This window comes from Melanerpes formicivorus, unplaced genomic scaffold, assembly GCF_026170545.1.
Source record: "Melanerpes formicivorus ecotype bairdi unplaced genomic scaffold, bMelFor1.0.p_v2 SCAF_2, whole genome shotgun sequence".
NCBI classification, from domain to species: Eukaryota; Metazoa; Chordata; class Aves; order Piciformes; family Picidae; genus Melanerpes; species Melanerpes formicivorus.
This window is the reverse complement of record NW_027142354.1, coordinates 48,993,051-49,015,873: the sequence shown is the minus strand read 5'-3', so window position 1 is coordinate 49,015,873 and position 22,823 is coordinate 48,993,051. Positions and strand designations below refer to the sequence as shown.

At 36.9% G+C, this 22,823-nt stretch overlaps 1 long non-coding RNA gene across 1 annotated transcript in view; it reads right to left on the bottom strand.

Moving 5' to 3' along the window:
• Positions 1–1,652: 1,652 nt before the first annotated feature.
• Positions 1,653–22,823, bottom strand: part of LOC137445857 (uncharacterized) — a 65,875-nt gene continuing 44,704 nt past the window's right edge. Inside the window, exon 3 of the long non-coding RNA XR_010988505.1 lies at positions 1,653–2,032. This is a non-coding gene — a long non-coding RNA (uncharacterized lncRNA). The remainder of the gene's footprint in view (positions 2,033–22,823) is intronic.

Sequence of the window (22,823 nt, the reverse complement as noted above, 5' to 3'; positions counted from 1 at the left end):
CCATGGAACAGCAGGCCATCTCCTGCTTTCATGTTGATATCACAACTGTTTTGTTCTTGTTCCCTCTAAAAAGTTCATAACTTTCTAATAATCTTGCTCTAATAATCTGTCTTTTTCTTGTTCCTTAGGACATTATACATTGCTTTTTTCAACAGTCTTACAGGCCACTTCTGACACTTGATATTACTAGTGCAAGAAAATGGTAAATATCATTTTAGTAGCATACATTTGAGACAGTAATAGTGAAAACAAGAAAACAGAGTGAGGATCAAAGGAGTATATAGTCAATGCTTGCTCTAATACATCTCTCGTGATTGTTTTATCAAGAGATCTGCATTCTCAGTAAAGGAAGGAACCTGAGGGAAGCAGTTGTGAGGACAGAAAGGAAACTTGATGCATATGAAAAGCAGCCCCTCCAGAGATGGATGATAGTATTTTCACATAGGGCATTTAGGATTTTATTATGATTTATTAAAACAAAAAGGAAAAGGAGAAGTTTGGGTTATAATCTGTCTTTTATTTCAGACTAATCCTTTCTATAAGTCTTCATATTCTGGTGAAATTTTGTTAGCAATTAAAACATATTCTCTATTTTTAATAATTTGTGTTCTTACATGCAATAGCATATGGTAGTCAGATATTTGATAAACAACATCTTTGTTTTATCCCCAGCTCAGCTGCTGTTTCACTTTGTAACTCAGTTGTTCTGCTTTTGAAATACAAATAACAATATTCCACCTGGGAAAACTACCTGAAAACACAATAGAAGTCTAACTTTTTAGAGCCAAACTTTTGTCCTTCATTCTTTGCTTTTTTCCTCTCCTGCTCCTTCTATTGGCCACATGATGGAAAGCAAAGACTACTTCTTTGAGATGCTCCCAAGCTTGTTAAAGATTTAAACCATCATCCAGACCCTGCCAGAGGAAAACTAAGTCCCCAAACACTCCAGGTGCACCCATTTCTCTTTCTATGCACAAACATTTTTATATATATATAGCTCCTATACTTTTCTCTCTTTAAAGCAATTCATTTTTAGTACAAAGCAGTTTCAAAGGTATTCATCTGTAAAAATCACTGCACTGTAAGACTCCTAAAAACTTGATCTCCTAGGATTCCTGCTCATCGACTTCTCTAGAGACTGAATCCACCCACACAATAGATACCGCTCCAAAGAACTTCAATAAGCATAACTATAGTTTTAGAGATTTGCTGCTACTTCTCAACTACTTTAACATAATTCTTCTCTTTTCCCCTTGGCTGGTACTAATAGTATTGTAGGTATAAAGTCTCTGTTGATGGCTGAGAGATCAGGCATTACCAATTTTCCTCCCTCTGAAAAGTATTTCTTACCTACTTTTCTAATCCAACAAGGCTTATGTCGTTGTGTTGCCTCTGCATGTCTCTGCTACCTGCCCTCTCATCCTGTGAGCTCTTCTCAATTGAATTCAACACAGCAAAATAAGTATTTTTTCATTATTTATTGAAACAGGTAGACAGATAGAAGAGAAGAAATGCCAGAATTCTCTTTTCAAAGGCTGAGACTCGAGAACATACCTTCCTAAGCACAAAAGGATCTGCACTGTAAGTAGACATTAGGAACACTTGATACGGTAAAAAGATTAAATGGAAGATTTAATTTTATTAGGCACTAGAGAATGTGACTGTAAGATTCAACAACTGGTTACAAAGGCATTGTAAAAACCGGGTTTCATTTCACAGAAGTCTTGTTTTTGAAAACAAATGTGAAAAATAAAAGATTATCCTTAAATGAGGTTGAAACGGTGTTTGTGCTTCCTCAAGGAACTGTGTCGTTCAATCAACCTGTGTTGTACAATAAACTGGAGTGAAACAGAGCTTGCATCACTCTAGTGCGTCAAGCTTCAGCAAAAACTCAGTTCAGCATGGAAACAAGGCAGAAATGAAGCAATACAGCCAAGAAAAGATAAGAGAAAATGAGTAAGCCACTAGGAGCTGATACCGATGCATCTCTGACACTTCACAGGCATTAAAAACAGTGGCAGGTCAATTATTCCTGAAATTAGAAAAGAATTAGAGAAATAACAAACCCCTCTGAGACTTCCTGGAGATGCAACATTTCCATCCTGTTTTCAGCGAATAATTGGCTAAACATTTTAAAATCTTCCACTGGGCTACACTGCTCCATGTATAAACAGGTTTATCTTCTCTGCTTCAGTATTGTAAGATTATAGTATGCTTTAGAAGATGCAGCAAGGAAATATTTCATAATATGTTCCATCATTTATCTAAAAAAGGATCTTGGCAGATGTTTATTGATTCTTACTTCAGCTTGATGCTCACTATTGTGTCCTGCCACCTTTTATTGAAGACATCTTATGTCCCTCTTCCATATTCATTTTCATCTATCTTTCCTGTCACATTAGAATTTGTGTATCAGCTAAACTTGTAAATGGTTTATGTGCATATGCCTTCTAGGATGTTGTTCATATATACAATATTGAAATCAGTTCACGATAACAACATAACTCAGAGGTACATATTTCAGGGGGAATGCAGGCAAGGAAAGAGAGATATATACACAACAGAGAGAAATCAAGAAATGAAACATCTCTTTTGAAAGGAAAAAAATAAAAAAGATAAAAATGCTTCTCTGCTACTAGGAGGTGAAAGAAGTGCTGAGCTGAGGCTCCCCTGCTCTCTCCCTGTGCTTGTGGAGCTGCTCTGGGGATGCTACTAAGATAGGGTGCAGTGCAGCCTCCAAGGCTCTCTCCTGCCCAGAAACCTATGATTGTGCATGCTGTCTGCATAGCACTTGCTTGGTGTGCAAACACACCATTATCACTGCAGAATTACAGCTGAGAAGGCACTTTGTGCAAATGCGGAAGCATCTGAAGAGAAATTATTTCCTGGGTATGCTAGCAAGCTGTAGCTGTAGCTTTAAAAAAGGTACAAAGACTAAACTAGGAGAACATTTGAAGGGTTTTCTTGGATTCTGCTCACCTGCTGTGTCTATCTGTGGTTACAGGTGAGATGTTAATATCCTATCCTTAGATAAGCTGCACCAGTATGCCCTGAGCTTAAAAGATCACTCATTTGCCTAGGCCACGAGAAGTACAGAATTTCTTTGTTTAGTTCAATATGGCAACTTAGAAAAGAAATAGAGTTACAGATTCTCTTCAAATCTCACAAATATCAACACCAATCCTTATTCTATAAAAATATGTTTAACAATATTAAAAATATGTTTAAACATGTTTAATATGGGGTCTGTGTTGATAGGTTGGACTCGATGATCCTCGAGGTCCTTTCCAACCTAAGTGATACTGTGATACTGTGATACTGTAATAATGCTTGGAAAATCTTAGCCTTTTGCAATAATATTAATCTCCCTCATTTACAAGACAACCGTTAGCACAACTAAGCAAATAAATGAGTGATATGACCTTCATTATATGGCAAGTTCTCAGCTGTCAGAGATCTTGCAGGCAACAGCACACCTTTCTTACACACCAAAGTACAACACTGCTTATATTAGTACTAATATATCCTGAACAATTTATTGGCTGTATTAAAAGATGTTATCATTTTTGCTTATCTTAATGCTAATACGCTGCTTCTTCAAAGCAAATATGGATTTGGCCAACTGTCAGTGATAGTGAAGTGTACTTGGTTGGTTAAATGGTGATAAGGTTCACATTTAAAATTTAGGCCATCAGGGATTCACAGCCTCCATTCTGAAAATCACTGGATCACTTAGCTTAATGATATTTTCTCTCACAGAAGTGTCCTTAACCATGCACAATTTCTGTGGTTGAGTGGCACTGAAGGTTCACTGGAGTTAGGATTAAATAACTCCAAGGAGATTTAGAGAATCCATGAAATTATTCGCTTGGACATGTTGGGGTTAGTTGGTGCCTAAACCCATACGCTATGTGGCTTGAAATGCCAGTTGTCCTTATATAAAACACCATTTTCCAGCTGGTAATAAAGCTGCTTGGGAAGTGCACTCTGAACAGACAGGTATGCTTATAAAAGGGAAGACTGCCAAAGCATTTGCTATTCACATTATTCAAATACTCTTTCTTCCAAGTACATTATCTTCCATTAGAGAAATCATCTCCTTTGCATTCACATGGTCAGTGCATCTGTCTCGCTCTATTTCTAGCTCATTAAGAAAAAACATGTTGGTGTTTAGCCAAATAATGAAGAAAAAAATGAAAAGTAAAAAAAAAAAATAGGCAAAAGGATTCATGAAACCAAGAAAATAAATCCCTGTTGATATTAGAAGTACAAAGATGAACACTTGTCTAGGAGTTCACTATGCTTTCTGGTGCAGGGTGTGAATTTTGTAACTGATACAATGGCTTTTCTCAAAGGGAACATTATTTCTGTGTGGGTTTTAGTTTGGGGGGGTTTTTGTTTTTTTCTTTTTAAGACTGAGAGTCCAGAAGCACAGAGACAATATGGGGGTGTAATCAGCAGCAATACTGAATCTTACAAAACACAGGCTTCTGGATTACACGGAATTTCACTTCGCTCAATGGATCCACTTGCAGGTCATATTGTGTAAACACGCACCACACTGAAGCTTCAGATCCTGACACTGAAGCAGAACTGAACCCAAGCCCTGCCTCTCACACAGATTTCCTAAATTCTGTGAGAAAAAGAACTGAACCACTCAAGCACAAATGAAGAGATATAGATAATGACATGGCACTTTTCTCATAGGTTGAGATTGGAAACTCTTCACAAGCAGTCTGCTTGCTAGCCCATGTATGTATAGCATTAGATGCAATGCCTATCCTGATTCCAGCAAACCTTCTGAGGTGTAAGTAATAACAGCAGTACTCAGAATTCTCCTTTATCTCTTACTGGAAAGTTGTATTATGGATCCACCGAGTGTAAATGAGGAAAAGGTATTGACTGCAGTTGTCATGTCTTTTCTTGGATATGCTCAGAAGCATTTGTATATGTCAAGTGGAATATATAGAAGCACATTAAGAAGCATTATGACATCCATATGATGCTTCTTGAATAGACTCATTGGCAATTAACTTAGAGCTGCACTTGTTTTTCACAGAATCTACAGCATTAACTCCAGAAACTTGGCAATGTTTTGGAAACCAGACTGAAGGACATTATGAGGCCAAATTTTAATGCCTAATTTTCAGGAGGAAGCATTTCCTTCTACACATTGTGTAACACCCAGTACTTGCACTAATATGTCCTTTGCCTTCATTTGAGATGAAGCTTGATCCTGTAAAGAGTCTCATGCATTCAGTTGTTATTTCAGCAGACTACAATACAAAAATAAGAAGGAAACCAGTGGCAAAATCAGACTGAGATTTTCTTTTCTAGCACCAAAAAAATTTTTGGCCTGAAGATGACAGCTATCCCTGTCAGGTGGCAACAGCCCTCTCTCTCAAATATGGGGAGCTGAGGCTTATCAAGGAAGGGCCACAAGGAGTTTCATTATGATGACACATTCAGTGCCAGGTCCTCTGAAAAAGGGGCACTGTCTCACCCTTCTTAATCCATTCTAAATATAGAGTTTGAGGTGGGATCTTTTCAGTTTCCAGGTTCTTGAAAGCAAATCTAAGCTTCATGGTTTTAAATCTATTTTTAGCATCTCTGTAACTAATTTATTACACTTACCCTTATTTTTCACATGAGGGATATGTACCAACCTTCCCCTTGCTTCTTTTCCTCAAGGAAAAGGCTCTGCTTGCTCACTAATGTGATAAATAAATGAACTTCCTGTGCCAAGAAATCATTCTTGCAAACACACTACAGATATTTCTGTAAAATCACAAGGCTGAAAAAAACCAGCCAGCTAAAGAAAAATCATTTTACATCATCAAATATTGATTAAATTGATGACAATTTTGACAAACAGCCATATGATGGCAGAAGATTAATTGCTATGTGTGTTTTTACTATTTTTCTTTTGTAATTAAAATGAGTTTGTATGTCAAAGAAAATTATGTGATGAAATGAAGTGAAATTAAATTAATTTCATATTACAGCTGAAAATGCAAATTATACTCTTTCAATATAAATGAAATGGTCTTTTTTCTGGTCCACCCTTGGCAATTCAGAACCAAAATTAAGTTAGAATTTTACAGGGAATTCTAATAGACCAATTATTAGTGTTATTTATTAAGGCAGTAGCTGTAGTGCTAGACAAAAATTGAGCCTCTTAAGTGCTTCGGAGAATCTTTCTTCCATTCTATTTATGTGCTCAGATCAGGAGGCTTTTAGAAATATCCAAAAACAAATGGGCATAAAACTGCACAGACAGTATTAATAATGAGCAATATTGAGAACTGTGCTGAAATTAGACTTCTTTTTCCTCTTTTTTTTCAAAAGTTGTCAATGTTGCAAGAAACTACAATTTACACACTGCATAAGAAGACATTCACAGTGTAAAATTCCAGCTAAGAAGACTAGGTCCTAACAGTTAGCAGGCAATTATCTACCAGGTGCCTTTGCAAATTGTGGGCTTTGTGCAGTTACGGGAAAGTGAAGAAATGCACTTTTAGATGGTCTACTTTTAGGCATATTCCCACAGGGAGTCATGGCCTTCTAAAACATTTTCCAACACTTGTTTCCCAGCATATGGTTTGTGAGCATTCAGAAGAAAACTATGTCCTGCAAATAAATGTCATTTTTAAGAAGGGCCATGTGTGCAATTAGGAGATTCCCGAAAGACCTAAGTATGATTTAAAAGCTACTCCAATGCCTTTGGGCTAGAAACCTCGGTACAGGCTGAACCAGAAAAAGTTAATCTTGATTAACAGTGCCTCAGAGGCAGAGAGACAGCACTGGTGATGCTCAGCAGCGCTGCTGCAAGGCCTACCGGCCAAAACCCAACAGGAGAGTAAACACCACTTGTTTTTTTCAGATGTGACAAGTATTTCTCCCTAAAATGCTCTTTTGGAGTTATGTATAAAGACTTCAGATCTTGCCACACTTGTAAAGCTCCTAGTGCCTCTGGGGCACTACATGGTCTACAAAAGTCTCTGTAATGACTACTGGAGTTTAGGAAAATTCTGGCATCCATGAAGTATCCCTCATCATTCCCATCTCCAAATCACAATATCATTACTTGGACTATTGGATGATTAAAAATAGGGGAAAAGAAAGAACATTTACCATAACTCTCAATAGAAATACAAAGATACTATTTAGAGAACAATACAAATATTACAGTTTATTCCAATACAATGTAAAGATGTTGTTTATTGATTTAGTCTTTTTTATGAGTCATAAAACAGTTCAAATACTGTAAGTTTCCATTCAATTTAGGCTCTCACTTCTTTGCTGTATTCAAATAGCTCCCAGAACTGCTTATCCACCTATGACTAACTTATTTTCATATTATTGCCAAGGGGAGATTCAGTCCAGAGCTGTTTCATTGTTTTTCATGAGATCTCTGCCTCCTCCAAGGATAGACCCTCAGGGAAAGTTATCAACCTGAGCCTTCATTAGCTTATGTCATGTTTGCTGTGCAGTGACCCCCTTTCTCTCATGTAATACATCTCATATGGTTTTCAGAGTGAATTTACAGCCCATGAGAAGAACTCTGCAAACTATTTATCCTGAGACTGGTTTCAGCCTACCTGAAGTACAACCTGCAACTAACATCTTTTCAACCGGAAGAACATTTCAGCCTCTGTTTCTATTTGGGGTTTTTTGTTTATTTTTCCTGTGCTGTGAAAATGCCATATGACTAGCATTTGTTTCTTACAGTCAATAATTTCTGTGATGGCTATTGTCCATAATTTCTGTGACTGCTATTTGCCCACAGAAACCAGATTCATTCACTTATTTACAAAGTGCATCAGCAAGGCATCAATATTCTGAAAACCCCTTGTCGACACTGACTCAGGCTGGCAGTGAAACAGTAGCCAGACATGACAGCTCCATACTTACTGCAATGAACTTATTTTTGAGCATTATTATGTCCCTGTTTTTTTAATAATCTTCACATATTTCAGTGAATATTTATATCCAGGAAAATGACATTTAAGCTTTCAAAAAGGCTTATTTTACTCCAAAACAGACTTTGTGAACATGTCACTGGAGATACACATTTCTTCTGATTCCCTGATTCAGTTATCAAATTTACCCAAGTGAGAGCTGAAATAAATGCTTCTGCCTTTTCCTCTAAATGCCAGTCAGGAGATGACAGATTGCACTTACAATTTGAATTACTTGTGAGTGCAGTTTTGTAAAGACTGCTGTTGTATGGGCAGTTATAGGCCTCATTTTGAAGAGAATCTTCTTTTTTAAAGGATCATAGTAGTAGTTCAGTATATGTGTAATTTGAAAGCTCTCTCTTGAATTCAGTCAGGTTTAAGCATTTTTTTTTAATATATATAATCCCTAGAGTAACTATGTTCTAGATGAATTTGGCCAGTCTGTATTGAATGAACTTTCATTACCAGCATTACCTAGGCAAAGAACTACCCATTTGTTTCATCTTGCAGCTTCAGTGCAGAAAGCCATTCCCCTAACACCATCTCATACACCCACATAGTACTACTCCCTGAAAGCTCATCTTCTACCTTCTTGCAGCTGCTGCCCTTATCTCTAAGTCCCTGACAAATTGCATCATGGTAAATTGAGGTTTTGTGATATCTAATTTAATTCTGGAGCAAATATTTCTCACCTCTTGATAAAACATGCCTTCTGCAGAGCAGAACTACTTTGAAGCACAAACTGAATATATGCAAGAGCACTGGACTTATTCAGAATACTACTTCTAAAGCACATAGCATAATGTGCTTTCACTCTAGCAAAATTTCATACTCTACATTACAGTAATTGCTGTGTTATACAAATCAAACTATTAGCTACAAGCAAATTAAAGTCACTGTAATCCTTGCACAGGAAAAACATTTATTTTGGTGTGGATCTGGTGATAGCATTTTTCAAAACTTGTCTATTAGTGAGTTCTTGTATATACTGCATAGCTTTCCTTCTGATTTGCTCTGCTAGCATCTCCAGGTGAAGAACAAATGTGTCAGCTCTATCTGTCTCAATTACTGCTTTTTGGAGGGTAGCAGATAAGATTTATTAGGCCCATGACATCACAAGAAAAAAGAGACAATAAATTCTTTCTCATTATGGTACATCAGGAATACATCTACAGTTTAGTCAGGTGCAAAACAGCAAGAAATATGCATTATTCTGAACAGAAACCTATTCTTCAGCAAAATGTGATTAAACTGCTCAATGCCTTTATTTTCCTCTGGTAATGCCAAAATTTTAACCCTCAAGCAGTTCCCTGCTCCTTTTCAATGCATGAAAATGCTTTTAGAAGGAAGACTTAATTTGGAAAATAGCTACAGATGAATTCTTCTTAGCATGGAAAAAATGTCACTGATTATCTCGAGTCAAACAGAAATGCAGGAAGATCAGTATATGTACGCAAGGCAGTCTGCTTGAACAGCAAGGTGTGTTGAGACACCACGGCTTAGAAAATGAAAGAAGGTTTATCAGAGTATATGTAACTGCTAGGATTGTTTTGGAAGTTAGAATCCTGGTTTGCAAAATTTGAGCTTACTCCAAACTTCTAACACTGGAGGAGGGTGGGGAGAACCTCGCGTGGGGAAAAAAGGAAACTGCTACCACACAGGTAGGAACCCTCCAGAACCTGGGCTGTGTTGAAACCCCCAGCACAAAATATTCAAAATAACTGAATCTGTTAATGAAAAATTTTTTGTAGCTGTCTTTTCCCATGTAGACAAAGATCACAGAAGTTTTTCCTCAGAACTAAAATCTAACTTCTGAGCAAAAGACAACTTCCATTGAAAAAAATGTGTAAAAAAGTTTCAGCAAGGTCTTATGACTACAGATGGACATTACCTTTGATTAAAGGTCAAGAGGCTCTGAGAGGAACCCATGCTGACAAAAACATGATTTAAAAACAGAATCACAGAATGGTAGACACTGACAGCAACTTTTGGAAATCCCCTATACCACCTGCTCAAGCAGGGACAGCACCACTGTGGGGTGGTGTTTATTTGGGTTCTGAATATCTCCATTTATCAATATCTCCACTGATCATTATAGGTTGGACTTGATGATCTCAAAGATCTCTTCCAACCTGGTTAATTCTATTCTATTCTAAAACCACTGTAACCTCTCCAGGACAAACTATTCCAAAACCGCTCAGAGCTCCTCCTGCCCTCAGATATATGACACATTAGAAAAGAGAGAGAAATTCTGTGAACAAAACAAGCATTAATAACATGAAGACTAATTAAACCTAATGTGATTAGCAAACTATGGAAATGATAGAGGGAGAGTACATAGACATCACCAAGTCATTGTTTTAACAAGTGAATTCTCCCCCAATGGAAACATTTTGTATATTTATGTAATCTGAGCACAGTCTGCCTGATACTAGAAGAAAACAGAGGCTTTTGTACACTGGAAGAAAAATCAGACTTTTCTCTCACTAACTACAATTATGCAGCAATGAAATAAACATGACTATTTTTAAAGAAAATTACATAAGATAAAAATGTGTCTGTACCTTTGCCTATTCCCCAACACACAAACCCCACAAAAGTCACATCATTCCCATTATGTCAGCACTCGCAAAGCAGGGCTACTAACAGGTGAGTGTACTTTATTTGTGATACTTTCTCCCAGATCCTAAATTACCATTACAGTGTGCTAAAGAAAATTATACAGTTGATATTACTGCATTGCATGACAGGTCACTGCAAAATTTATTCCCCACACATTTAGTATTTGCTGGAGGAGACACCTTTACTTCTCTTTTCTGAGTCCATTAATGTTAAGGGTCAGTGTCCAGGTACATTGCAATGATATTACATGAGTTTTTAAAGTTAAATTAAATGTCACAGTACATTACATCAGCTGAAATGGCATGTCCTGCTCATGTCTTAAAAAGGTCTACTGAGATGTTACTTTATAAAACGGGATTCAGGTTTCTACATGACATTGTGATGACTGCCTTGCATCATTTTTAAGTTACAGATCATTTCTTTTCGTTCAACTTCCACCTTAATTTTAACTGACAGTCAAGAAAACTTTTCTTGAAAGCTGAAACTCAGGCACAGATCAGCCCAGTCTTCACACTGCCATCACCACCACCTCACACTTCAGCTGCAGCCGGGCAAGCCCTTGCAGCTAGAAATAACATGGGACTGAACAAGAGCAATTTCACAGGAATTGAAAAACTTTAGTAATCATTAACTATAACCTAGTAAGGATATATCTCTAGTCTTAGTTTGCAGCTTACCAAATGCATACTAACCCTCACAGCATGATTCAGGCAAGAATTCTGCTCTCATAACTCCATGGAAGACTATTATGACTTTCTGCCCAATGAGGAAGTGGAAGGTAATCTGGCAAAGCGGCTTCCATAACTCTGCTACCAAGTGACCACTTCTGTCGGTAATATCTAACTCAGAAAACAGCATCCATCTGAAACTTGCACACATTCAGAGCTTTTGAAGGAAAATCTTATATTTAATGTTAATTAGAACAATAGCAGGATTACATTCTGTTCTGATCTTACAGATAAACTGGATCACTATTTTCAGCAGTAAAATGGTAACTGCCATAGTTTCACCACTGCCAGGACCCAGAAACAGATCACAGCCTGACAGCTGAATTCTCTAAAAAGATACAGGTTAGCATTTGCAAGACATTTAAAAACTGCTTGAAATCCACTTTATTAATGAAGTCTTCACAATGATACCAGATCTCACTGATATCTGTGTCAATTCACAGCTGATTTCTAAGGGTTAAATCAGTGTCAAACCAATGAAGCAGTAAGTGATAAAGCCTCCACAAACCACCACAGCTCCACATCTATTTGACAGTCAATCACAAATATATTCTCATATTAATACCATAAACAAATATTTGACCTTGCCAAGTCCCATTACTAAATGAAGTCTAGGTTGTACATTAACTGATGTATACAGCTGATTTTCTATACGAGCTTTTGCATTTCTTTTGCACAGAGTAGATGAAATTGTCATTGATTAAACAATAATCTAACAACAGAAGAAGGCTTGACAGGATTGAATTTAGAGAATCTAGTGGGCTGTGAATGGATTTTTAAAAGCCTACTGCAACCCATGAGCTGAATGTCAAATTAACATGCCTTTAATTTCTGACCTGAAAAACCCAGCTTTTATTCCAGTAGGTACTTTGGTATGGTTCTTATTAATACAGCTGGGGTTTTAAACATTTTCCTTACTACGTTTTGTCTCAATATAGTCAAGCTTTTGTACCTTGGTTCTTTAATACAGTTACATACTGAAGTGGCTGTTTGAGATGTGGTTTGTTTTGATATGATTGGTGGCTTATATGGTTGGGGAGTTTTGTGAGATTACCTTTTAATACTGTTGGCAATTTTACATAGTTGGTTTATTGTACTCCCTTTGTTAACAGGTTGGTTATTTATACTTTAATTTTGTAATACAGTTAGTTTTTATACTTTATTCATACAATTGCTTTTTCAGACAGTTGGGGTTTCATATGGTTAGATTATTATGTATTTGGGGTTATATACCTGGTTAGCTTCTAGGGAGTTGGTTTTACTATGATTGGCTTTCCACACAGCTGGTTTTGCACATTTCGTTTCAAGAAGGTTGAGGTTTACAGCCTTATTACAATGCTAGTTTAAATATGGCTGGGGTTTGATATAGCTGTTGGGTTTTTTTACAGTTGGTTTGTTATAGTTCAGTCATTTAATGTGGTTGGGGTTTTATGCCTTGGTTTTGTAATATAGTTAGTTTTTTATACTGTTGGGTTTTTATGTGGTTGGGCTTTAGATAACTTGGGGATTGCATGTTTGTTTCTTTGCACTATTGGCCCTCTCATGACTGGTTAAAATAGGGTTAGTTATTAGATGGTTGGTTCTAAAGCAGTTCTTTTTATCTCCTTTTTTTTATATAATTGGTTTTTATGCAGCTGATTTTTACATGATTGTTTTTATATTGGTTTTGCAAGGCCTTTTTTATTGGGTTGGTATGCGGTGTGGTTGATTTTAATATCATTTGCATTAATATGTGTTGCTTCAGTAACAGTTGCTCTGTTACACTTTTTCCTCTTTTTTGCCAGTTAGTTTTTAATATGGTAAGACTTTCATACATATTTTGTACATGGTTACTCTTGATACAGTCTTACTATGGTTGCTATTTCGTATGGTTAGTTTCTTTGGTATGGTTGGTGGTTTATGCCTTAGTTTTGTAATCCAGTTAGTTTTTATGATGTTGGATTTTCATACCATTTGTTTTTATAGGAAAGGGATTTTATATGATAGGCCTTTTCACTCTGGGATTTTTACCTGGTTGTGTTTTACATAACTCCTTTTTTAAGTAAGGGGGTTTTACAGCTGGCTTTTATGTGGTTGATCTTCGGAGGTGTGGGGTTTTAATGCAGTTGGGCTTAGTGCAGTTAATTTTGACACGGTTGCTTTTTCTAGGGCTGGTTTTTAATATGCCTTAGTTTTTGATATATTTATATACACTGTGGATGTTTAATATGGTTGGAATTTATACTGCTGGGTTTAATACTTTTAAAAAATATATAAATGGTCTTTTTGCAGATTGTTTGTAATGCAGTCAGGCTTATAGATGGTTTGGTTTAATATGGTTAATTTTATTTCTTTAGATGGTTCAGGTTTTTTTAGACCACTGGGGTTTTGTGCAGTGCTTTTTAATGTGGTTGCTTTTTAAACAGCTGATTCCTTTAACAAGGTTGGATTTTTAGATAGTTGGGTATTTAGGCAGGCTATCATTTTGATACTGTTGGGGGGGTTTAATTATTTTTATGTATATAGATGGGGGTTTCTATTTCTGCTTTTTAATAAAAGTGGGGGGTTATCATTTTGATCTTAGTATCTTGTAGGGTTTTTTTTTTAATATGGCTGAAGCTTCCATTACAGCAAATAGAGCTGAAAGATTTCATTTCTATCCATTGTGTATTTTGCAGCAAATGACATAAGCTCCTCTAAGAACTTTCTCATTATTTAGAAAGATAAAAAATGAATGAAGTAACATAACAGCTATGTTTATCTGCTGAAATAAAGTAATTTGTGTAATATAGGCATTTTCTATATTAAAATAATACATACCTACATTTAGAGACACAGCCAAAGTAACAGCTGTATTACAAAAGGTCATGCTATTATTGAGAACACAGCAACTGGAAAAATATCCACACTACTGATAGTGATATTAAATTCTTTCCAAGTCAGTACTGTGGTGAGACACCAGCCCTGTGCAATTCTAATACAGCAGGTTCCTGTTTTCCTTCTTTCTGACTTTGGAGAGTGACTATAGGCTACCCAGCGCATAACTAACCCACCTACTTATGCTCAGAAATGTGCAGTCTCCTCTAATCTTGAAAGTACACTTTGACCCAACTAGTATGGATGGGTATTTCATGGATAAACTCAGGCAACTTAAACCTAGGCAGTATTTCAGCCTTCAAGACTTAATGTGAAACTTAATGAGATTACTCTGAAATTTCTATTGAATCTTTATTCCTTCTTTTCAAACTCAAATGCCTACTCAATTATGGTTTTTTTGTCAAAATCACAGAGAAACATCTAATTAAAATTTGGCATAATATAGGGATCGATTAACTTGATATCAAAGAGCAAGGATACACTTGCAGTAGAGCTTATTAAATAATTCAAATGGAAAAGAATTCTTGCATTCTTCCCATACAGAAGGGAGAAGAGCAATGAAAATGTGGATTTTTGATTACTGAATTAAATGATCTAGAACAGAAAACTGTCATATTTAAAGAACAGGAAACTTTGTTTTAAAATATAATCACCATTTTAAATTGTTATTTGCACATCTGAGGCCCACTGAAAGCTGTTGCTATACACCTAATTAATGAGCCATATATACTTGAACATCTGTATTTCACTCTTCATTTATTTTCTTGCTCATCCACTCGGAGAAAAAACACTTGAAAATATTAAATGAAAATCCAGTCAGTAGATAAAATAGCAATCATCTGGTAAAGGGTCACTTATTATATGTGTGGTTTGCAGCTGACTGACCTTCTGATAACACTACTTTCTGTCTTCTACTTAGCTCATAAATACAATATGTTGTAAAACTCACTTCAACTGCCTCAGAGTGGAATGCCATTGACTTTGTTCAGATGTTACACTGAGAGATGATCTGGGTAAACTAATAAACCAAATATTGATCATAGCTCTACTGCAAACTGTACATTGGGTGAAACAACTTATTCATTGTCTTCCTTTCTATCAAATAAGAGATATCAGCAGGTTTTTCCTGATTCTAGACCACAGACTGCAAGAAGGATATGCAGGTTCTGACAATAATGCACATAGTGGCTTCTGGGTTGGTTTCTATTTTTCTGTTTTCCATCATTTGAGTGCAGTTACTGAAGCCTTTTGCATAGTTACTTATAGAGACTACAGTCTGCAGTCTTGGTGGATACAGCTCCTAACACTGACCACTTAGCAGTCACACTGCCATCCCCAGCAGGAGTCCTTTACTGACCTACCTCACTGACATTTAAAATGCTATAAGCAATGTATAAATGCCTGGCAAATATCTCCCAGAAGTATTAGAAATGTTTATATGTTACTTAGCCAGCATGATAGTCTCAAACAGGAGGAGAACAAAGTGGTTTTACTGATATTAAACAGAACTTTAACACTCAAAGTGCCCAAAACAAAAACGAATTGACAAGAAATTTAACAAACAAAAGGAGCTGCTTTTTACAACCATATAAACCTGAACTCTATGTTTAACAGTGTGCATGACTATCATAAACTCAATGTCATACATGAATGTACTTAAGGATCATTGCAACAAACATCAAAACATACTTATTTCAGTTTGACTTGGTTAAATTTTCATGCTTACTAAATCCAATAGGCACATGCATATTTTACATGTTTCAATGGAAGCCTGACGTCGCTCATTTAATTTCTTCTAAGCCTGCAGGAATGAAATGAATCTACTGCCAGAATTTTTCAGTCACTGACTGAATTGTAATATCATAAAAGTTTGGAAAATATCTACCAAGAGAGTTTACTCATTTATTGAGCATCTAAGAAGAAATGAACACACCGAGTAAATGGTTTCCTGCAAGGAGCAATCCAAAGGAGATTATTGTTTCTTTTAGCATTGGAAAATAAAACAGTACAGAGAGCCAGAGGGTTAAATACTCTGGGCACCAACTCCAACCATTTTGTATCACCACATCCAAGGATGTCAGCTGTTTGCTCTAGTTTGAAACGTTTTTCTTATTCAATGAACACCAGTCAAAAATATGAAAAATAATCATATTTTTGAACACTTTCTATTAAGGCTTTCCCAAGGATATATTCAAAAGATACCAAGGCCTTCATCAAAACACAAACATCAAGAGATTTAAGTTAGGGACATGATTTAATAGTCTCTTAATGCATCTCTAAATGTATTTCTCAACAAGTTAGGGATAATATAGGTTGAAAATAATACAACCACCTGCAAAAATAGCAGTTGATTTGTATATAAATACACATACTCACCCAAAAACTTACTCGACTCTGTCATATGCTATTTCACAAGCTTACAGCAACCATGTTGTCCATGTGAAGGCTTGCAATATGACATATTCTAAGTAATATTATATATAGCTATCCATGATCAAAAAGATACCCTAATTCTGAGGGGAAAAAAGTCATTAGTATTATAATTAAAATGTCAGTCACAGAAGTGGCTGATACAGTCGCTAGAGGCAACATAGCTGAGCCATACTGGTGCTCAATCAGCTTCCCCCCACCCTAATCAAGATTTTCCATATTGACCTTCAGTGAAGGATTTAGCAGTCATTAAACCACCACATAAAATATGGCAAACCCTTCCAACGTTTTCATATGACGCCAGATGAACGCTGCTTTAGACTGAATTTTCAGTCTGTAACCCAGCAAAAGCATAATAATTTCTTGGTTCTTGGAATTTGTAATCATTTGGGGACTTCTGGCAGACAAAGTCAGGAAACAAAAAATGAACCATTTCACAGCTATACAAGACAATTCAAAGCTTTTTCACACAGGAATGGACCTGAACTATAACTTCACCTTCCTTTAATCATATGCTACAACACTGGTTTTGCTACTAGACAGAAGCACAGGGAAGCAGCTTCCTTCAACCATTGCTTCACATTAAAAAATAGGCAGGCATCAAAATTACTGTCTCTGTCCCTCAGCCCTTGGCATCAATCTATTTGTGCACATTGAGATTGATTTTCCCCATAATTTTAGAATGGACACTTGGGTACATTAACAAAATGAATATGATCATAAGCATGAAATATTACCCTGATAACAATTTGCATTCCTGGAGTAAATGCTATCTTGCCACAAGATACACTCCATTTTTCAGGGGTTTATAATTCAGCTGTAACATTCATGGTAGGCTGAACTTGACATACAGATCGCTGCAGGAAAATGTTTTATACATTTTCATAATCTATAGGAGTCGAGGAGACAAAAGAGCAGATGTGTTCCTTGCAGTAGTTTATTTATCACTTAGAAATACTTGTTGTTTGAAATCCCTTGTATTTAGGGGCTTGAGAAAAAAGCCAGCATAAAACCAGCAGAGTTTATTCTACTGCCTTTGCAGAGCTCAAGTGCAGCTGCTGAATTACAAAGCAAGAGGAAATCCTGGCCAATTAAATTAATGTCAAAACCCTCACAAGAACTGCTTGTTTGTAAGCAATCTGAGCTATTACAAGTACTGTAGCCTTAGCTGTTCATTTGCCTGTCTCTTGGCTACTCGCTCTGTACCACAACCAGTCATATTTTGTATTCTGCACTATTTTCCACAGAAGTTTAGGGGGGGAAGTATAAATTTTTCTTTTCCCAATGTTTTCATTGGAGAAAGAGAGCTTTTCAGAATCAGGACAGAAAGGAAGAAAATTTTGTCTTGCAATACTAGCCTCCAAGCTCTGTTCCTCATGAATCAGAACAATCCGCAACTTTTTCATCTGGCGTGACTTTCAATCCTGTATCTTAGGCACATTTGTCTTTAAAAGGATAGTCAAGTATCTAATTCAACCCCAATCCATAGCAATGCATCTCAAACAGTTGTTTGCAGTTTGGAGAGTTGTGAAATTAAGGTTCAGAAAACTGTAAACCTAACATGAAAATCCCCATGGGAGACTCAATGACCAAAGAACATTTAAGTATTAATATACACCACTTCATTTCAGTCCAATTCTGTCATATCAGCTGTTTCCATAAATGTAGGAAAATCATCCAGACGTAAACAAGCACAGTAAAATTACTTTCTAGGCATTGCTCAACTGTACACGGAGCTGTGTACAATCACCTGTGTCAGCGTGCACCAAATCTGACCATTGCTAAAAAGCAAACAAGCAACACAGAAGTATTGTTATAAGAAATATCCTTCTGCTATGTCCTGGGGTGGCACGAATGGAAGTATATAGGCAACACAGATGTTGAGAAAGTTCTTACAATCTTTGCAGCTCTCACTGTTCTGAGTTTACTTTACCAGTTTTGAAATAAAACCACCTCATCTATCAGGAAAGGAAATGGAAGGAAAGAATGGTCAGTCACACTCCCTCTGGAATACTTCACATAGCTATAAAAAATGTAGACCTAACATAGTTTTTCCAGCTCATCAAAAGCCAGTCTCAATGTTAGCTATTTCAAACTATGGACTTTGTAAAAGCCTTTATATTACCCTGAATGCAACTTAACTATGTCTTTTGCCAACAGGGAACAGCCAAGACTGGCCAGTTTGAATGAAACACAAGAAGGCTTGTGAGATGCAGCTTCTAAGAATAGCAATCAAAGATACTTTTTGAGATAGGCAAAAGTTGTTATTGAACTTCTGCTCATTTTGTAGATATAATTTCAAGTCAGAAATGAACAAACAAAACAGGGGAGTCTCCAACTCCTGTTCAGCAGCTGTATTAAGTACTTCAGATATTGGGCAATAAGCCAGCAGGGCTCACCTACCCAAGACAGTTTGCATGACTTCTCCAAAATTGACTGGTGTAAGTGCAGATTCTACCCAAGTTATAGCACACTGTGAGGTAAAATCAAAATGTAAAGGATTCTGAAGCATCATTTTAAAAGGCAAAGAAAAGAAAAGAACAATAACAACAAAAAATGCGCCACCACCCCCCGACACACACAAAACCAAAACAAAAACCATGGAAAAAAAAAAAAAAACAGAAAAAAAAAAAAAAAGGCAAAAGCTAAAACCAAATCCACACACCTAATTGACCACCAAACCAATCAAGATGGTTACATTTCAAATGCTCTTGACCAAATAAAAGGTCATTTTTAAAAAACATTCCTTGCTAATTCATTTCTCTGTTCTGTCTGAATTCAGGACCTTATGTCTCAGAAAGCCCAGCATGATGTTAAGTGACTAATATCCATTATGTGTTACTGTTTCCTTGTTTTCTCTACAGAAGCTAAAAGGTATGCCTTAAGAAGGAATTATTCTCTTGTGATAGGAACTTTGCTTTGCATTGCCTTTTGGCTACCTTTTGGGTTAGTTTTTCCTCTTCTTATAGAATCTTACAATCAACCAGGTTGGAAAAGACCTCAAAGATCATCAAGTCCAACCTGTCACCCAATACCTCATGACTACTAGACCATGGCACCAAGTGTCATGTCCAAACCCCTCTTGAACACCTCCAGGGATGGTGACTCCACCACCTCCCTGGGCAGCACATTCCAATGGCCAACAACTCTCTCTGAAGAACTTTCTCCTCACCTCCAGCCTAAACTTCCCCTGGCACAGCTTGAGACTGCGTCCTCTTGTTGTGGTGCTGGTTGCCTGGGAGAAGAGACCAACCACCTCCTGGCTACAAGCACCCTTCAGCAGTAAGATCTCCCCTGAGCCTCCTCTTCTCCAGGCTAAACAATCCCAACTCCCTCAGCCTCTCCTCGTAGGGCTTGTGCTCAAGCCCTCTCCCCAGCCTCATTGCCCTTCTCTGGACACATTCAAGCATTTCAATGTCCTTCTTAAATTGAGGGGCCCAGAACTGGACACAGTACTCAAGGTGTGGCCTGACCAGTGCACTGACCTTTGGCCTTTGCTGAAGGCTAGGTGCTGGTGTTGATGGAGCACAGTTCCAGTATTATAAGGTAACTTTAATACAATCTGATACACAAAAGTTGGGGTTTTTTTTCTCCTTATTTTTCTTTCTGTTTCTAAAAATAAATGACAGCTCATATTGTGCGTAGGTTCTTGCTCATGACAGTCCAGGCTGGTAACAGATTGCTAATCTGATAACTGGTCTATTAAAAGATCTTGAAGAGACAATTTCCTCATGCTTTCCAACTACAATTTGGGAAACTTATTTCGTTGTATTGAATCATTAATAGTACAAATTACTGCCATGGTATCTAAAAAGATAATGTTCCTTAAACCGGTTCCACACATTCAAAAAGTACTCAATCTGCCTCCTCATAACCACTGCCAAGGATCAGAATGTACTGTGTTACGAGACAGGGACAGTATCATACAGTAAGCAAGCTTTCTATGTGGGAGGAGAACAAAACACATCAACTTATGGTCAAAAAGAAGGAAACATGAGCTAGGAAGTTGACAGATGAAAATTGTACGCCAGTGGCAAATGTTCCTGTACATCAGACATATATTGAACACCATATTTACTAGGTTGATAGACACAGACAGAAGAGCCTAGACAGAGACAGTGGCTGCAGATTGGGGGGGGGGGGGGGGGGGGAAGCCCTAAGAAATTAATTGTTCTCTACTGAATTAATACTGTAGGGATATTATTCTTTAATTCAGTTGGTGTTATAAAGCATATCATCAGTCCTTACAAGGAAGAAGAACTTCTAATAAGCCTTTCCATCAGTTATCTTTTTTTTAATGTAAATGCAGAGAGAATGTACCTCTCACAGCAACAGAAATTATTCCTCAGTGTCGAAAGAAGCTACCACCCACTTTCTTCTCACACAGCCCAGATGAGTTTGGTGATTAAGTTATCTCAGCAAGCCTGGAAAACAGATGTATTATTATGTTCTTACTTGCATTAAATAATTCTTACGATTCCAGAAACAGGGTAGGATCCTGCTCTACTAAGTACTGCAGAAAAAGCAGAACCAGAAGACAATTCCTTTCCTGAAGCCGAATAGAATTGCCAGCCTATCAGATAAATCTACAATGTCATGATATCTCTTGGAAACAAGACAAAGTATCTCTTTTCTATCAACCATTATTAGATTGTTGGGGTCCCACAAATGGAGCTGGTGGCACCAAGTTCCTGAGCTGTTTTTGCTCCTCTTGCTCATCTGCTAATGTCCTCAAAGAGGAAACTGCCAGGAAAAGAGTAGACTGGCTGACTACTTCAGTTGCAACAACAGATAAAGGTCTCTGCTAATCCAGCTTTTACACTAGCCTGAAAATTAGATATTTTTTCTGTCTCTCTAGATAGCATGTTCCCCATAACGCAACAGCACACCTGTGCAGCAGATGCTGTTAAGAAGCCACTCTCCTACAAAATCCCTGTAGTAGTACAGGCCAAGGATACAAGTAATCAGCCCAAGTAGGTGTAGAAGCCTGTTCACCCTGTTTAAAACTAAAGAAATAGACCCCAAAATTATCTAAAACTCCACTTGCTTTGTAAGGTCACCTCCTAAAGCAAAAACCAGTGAATCAAGAACTCCAAGCGTTCTAATTGTATTTTGAGAAAAGTAAGCTTAGAGAGTCTTAGAAAGTTAATTAATGTAATTAACAAGGATAACTCATACAGCTTGAATAAGAAGCACTTGTGAGGTAAGTACTCCAATTAAACAAAAGTACAGATTCCTGGTAGTAGCTCACTGACTCACCCAGTGTCAAAAACTAAAATTACACAAAAGTGTTATATCCAAATTCTTCATTACTCCAGTTTCTTTATTGCTCCAGTTGGATGACACAGCTCCAAGGGACAAAATGTGGGGTTTTGAATACCCTGGTAAACCTTAACATGCACTAAGGTAAAAATAATTATGTTTACTCTAGCCAATATTAATTTTGTAAGTTGGGTTTTCTTTTTAATAAAACAAATTAACTCCTGAAATGTTAACATTTCTCTATATGCTGTTGGTATTCTAAATCAAACTAAACTGCAGCAAGGAAGATAAATAATGGGTTTTATGAAATATTCTCTAAAGATTTTAAAACAGCAAGTAAAACAAAGGAAGTGAACTAGCAGCCTGTCAAGTGATTGCATGAATAATAAACAGAGACAAGATAACTAGAAACTGACAATCAAAGCAACTCTGGGCCAACAAAAGGTCAATTGAACAGGAGCAAGGAACAGTACTTGTGCTGGGATTCTGTGTGAGCCATCATTAATCTAAGAAGAAAAATTCTTTAATGCAATATCAAAGCATTTATAGACTGGAAAGAGAGCTTGTACACTGCATTACACTTTGTTTCTGTGGGTTTTGAAATTAAAAGACATCCAGAATAATTATTTTTCAGACAATTGTCTAGTGTTGGAAGTACAAAATACTACTGGAAGACATAACAAGAGGAAAAAAAGAGGTGCTATACAGGAAAAGCACCCAGTTGTCACCGGGTCATTCTGCTAGCTCTAGGCATGTTAACTGATATTTTGGTTTAATTAGACTGAATTAGATAACACTAATGGGTAAAAGAACATACATAACAAGGTTAGCAGAACACAGATAAGGTTGCAGACACCAAATACATAGCTTTTCTCAGAGAGAGAGAAGCCATGGGTGAGACTCATTTAAGAGTCTGAGATTCTGACCAAGTCTCACCAAAGTCAATTGAAAGTCTCACAGCTGA